This window comes from Capsicum annuum, chromosome 12 (genome assembly GCF_002878395.1).
Source record: "Capsicum annuum cultivar UCD-10X-F1 chromosome 12, UCD10Xv1.1, whole genome shotgun sequence".
Classification (NCBI taxonomy): Eukaryota; Viridiplantae; Streptophyta; class Magnoliopsida; order Solanales; family Solanaceae; genus Capsicum; species Capsicum annuum.
This window is the reverse complement of record NC_061122.1, coordinates 35,886,104-35,889,667: the sequence shown is the minus strand read 5'-3', so window position 1 is coordinate 35,889,667 and position 3,564 is coordinate 35,886,104.

Below are 3,564 nucleotides of genomic sequence, written 5' to 3'. Positions count from 1 at the left end.
AATTTTATTTGACATGATTCAAACCAAGTCATAATTAGAAATAACTATATTGATTTAACTAAAATTAAAGATGAATTAGCAAGTTTACTTACAATTTCAATTAAATTTATAGTAATTACATGATCAACTAAGTGTTTCATCTTAAGTGGAATGATCAATTGACCAATTTGATTTGAAATAATTAAAATTAAGTATTTATTAGTAATAACTAAATTGATTTAACTAAAATTAAAGATGAATTGATAATTTAATTATGATTTCAATTAATCTCATAGTAATTATATGATCATCTAAGTATATTCGTCTTAAGTAAAGTGTTAATTGACTAATTTTATTTGAAATGATTCGAATTAAGACATTATTAGTAATAACAACATTGATTTAACTAAAATTAAAGATGAATTGATAAGTTCAATTACGATTTCAATTAACATGTTGCAATAGATGAGTAATCTGTTGGAAAAGATCAAACAGTTAAAGACATTTGTTGAAGATGACCAAACATATATAGACATCTGTTGCAACAGATGACTAACTTGTTGCAATAGTTAACTCATCTATTGAAAATTATCCAACAAATATAGACATCTGTTGCAACAGATAACTAAATTATTGCAACATATGACTCATCTATTGGAAATTATTAAATAGACAAGATATATGTGAACTCGGAACCAAAATGAGCCACAGAATTTAAAAAGTGACCAAAATAGGTCATCTATTTAAAAAGTTACCAAAATAGGCTAAACATAATAATTTATTACGTTTTCTATTTTTTTTCTTAACGATCAACTAACGGAGTTGACTTTTACAAAAACGTAAGAATTTCTTACGTTTTACTTGATAATTGAGGAAAAAAATGCAGTGAATTATCAAATCAATTAAAAAGATACTAAAAACGAGTTGTGTAATATAACAATACGTTCTTAATTTTTTTATAGCAGTGGTCCCCCATCCACAATTCCTTTTTCTATAAATATCCCATCACTTCTACTTTTTCCTCTTTTTACATATGATAATTATGAATTTTTTGATTAGTTAGATTTATTTATATTTTACATGTCGTTCAAATAATTTATTTTTTCCTTTGTGTAATAAATTTTTACGTTTTACATAAAAAATTTAAAAAATAGAAGTATCAATTACCTCATTAACTTAACAATTTTCTTATATTTATTCTATATCAAAAAATAACCACTTCTATCCTTAATTATCCGATTTCTCTCTAAAAAAAATTATACTTTTGAGTTTTTCTCTACTCCAAAATAGTAAAATGTTGAATTATCGTCGATCAAATATGCTACTATATAGAAGAATTGTATTTTTTTGGTGTGTTAAAAATATGAAATTAATTTTTTTCGGATAGTGATTCATCGTAGTTTTCGATTAGTGTTTCGATTGGGATATTGAGGAAACTCACATGCACAAATACGTTTCATATTATAATTAATGGAGTAAAAAATCACAATTTAATTTAGGAACACTCCTAAATTAATATAAGAAAATATATTTTTTTAGAAACACTCCTAAAAAAATATAATTCTTGTATATAGTAGCATATTTGATTGATGATAATCTAACATTTCACTATTTTGGAATAGAGGAAAACTCAAAAGTATAATTTTTTTAAAGAGAAATCGGATAATTAAGGATAGAAGTGACTATTTTTTGATATAGAATAAATATAAGAAAATTGTTAAGTTAATGAGGTAATTGATACTTCTTTTTTTTTTAAAATTTTTTTTATGTAAAACGTAAAAATTTATTAGGAAAAAAAATTATTTGAACTACATCTAAAATATAAATAAATTTAACTAATAAAAAAATTCATAATTATCATATGTAAAAGAGGAAAAAGTAGAAGTGATGGGACATTTGTGGAAAAAGGAATTGTGGATGGGGGACCACGGCTATAAAAAAGTTAAGAACGTAACTTTTTGTTACGTTGAACAACTCTTTTTTTGTAGTACCTTTTTAATTGATTTGACAATTTATTGTATTTTTTCCTCAGTTATCGTTTAAAACGTAAGAAATTCTTATATTTTTGTAAAAGTTAACTCCGTTAGTTGACCGTTAAGAAAAAGGTAGAAAATGTAATAAATTATTATGTTTAGCCTATATTGGTTACTTTTTAAATAGGTGGCCTATTTTGGTCACTTTTTTAATTCCGTAGTTCATTTTGGTTCCGAGTTCGATATATGTTGAAAAGTAATTTAAAATACTAAAGCTCAAACGTTTTTAGGAGAACTCAAACATTTATCCCCTTATCTAAGGTCTTGTATTAAAAACTTGTCTTCAATTTTAATTAAATTAATTTAGTTATTATTAATAATTGATTAATTTGAATAAACAAATGACTAACCTATTATAAATATCTGTTGCAATAGATAACTAACTTGTTGCAAAAAATAGATAATCTGTTGAAAAATAATTAAAATACTAGGGAACTCAAAAATTTTTAGGAGAACACAAATGTTTGTCCCATTGTCGTAGAGACGTCTTTAATTTTAGCTAAATCAATTTAGTTATTACTAATAATTGCCTAATTTGAATCAACAGATGACTAGCATGTTGCATCAGATGATTCATCTGTTGGAAATTATCAAACAGATAGAAAATCTGTTGTAATAGATGGGTCAACTATTAGAAAGCAATTAAAATATTAGGGAACTTAAACGTTTTTAGGAGAACTCAAATGTTTGTCCCCTTGATCCTTTCGTATTTGATGTATGGTATATTATTTTTGTCTTCTTTACCTGTTTCATAAAATTTTTCATGTGTTTTATTTATTCGTTGTGCCCCTGTTGAAATTTTTTAAAAAATTTTTAGGTCAAATTTTGGTCGTATATTACTTGGACATTACTTCATAGCTTATTTTGTTAGTAAAATTATATTTTTTGTTGAATTTCTTATTTGGTGTATCTACTACTGCTACAATGGATGGAACTTGCAACATGAATCCAACATATAAGTCATCTATTGCAACATATTAGTCATATATGTTGCAACATATTACTAATATGTGCAACAGATTAGTCATATATGTTGCAACAAATACTCAATTGTTGGATTCACGTTACATGTTTTATCCATTATTAAAAAACAGTAGTAGCAGATACATCCAGATGAGAAATTCAACTAAAAAATAACAACATTAAAAAAAATAACAAAAAACATAAAAAAATAACAAACACCAACAAATCAAGTTTCTCATTTTCGTCATAACTTAAAAGCCCTAATTTTTTACTTGTGAAAATTGAAAAGAAACGATGAAGAACTCGAAGTTGTTGTCGCCGGAGAATGTTGTCATGTCGACTGATGGTTGAAAGTAAAAAGGAACGGGCAAGAACTAAAAACTATTTGTTGCCAGAGATTGAAGTTGCACAAGATTGAAGGGAGAAATTGGAAAAGTTGTTGGTTGAGAGGAGTTAAAGAGAGAAACTATCGAGAGAAAGAGAGAAGAGAGAGAGATTGATTTGCAGAGGGAGAAAAGTTTTGTGGGTGTGGGTTAATTTGTATTTTTGAAAAGATTAAAAAGTTTAGAAAATATTAATCAAGTCCACA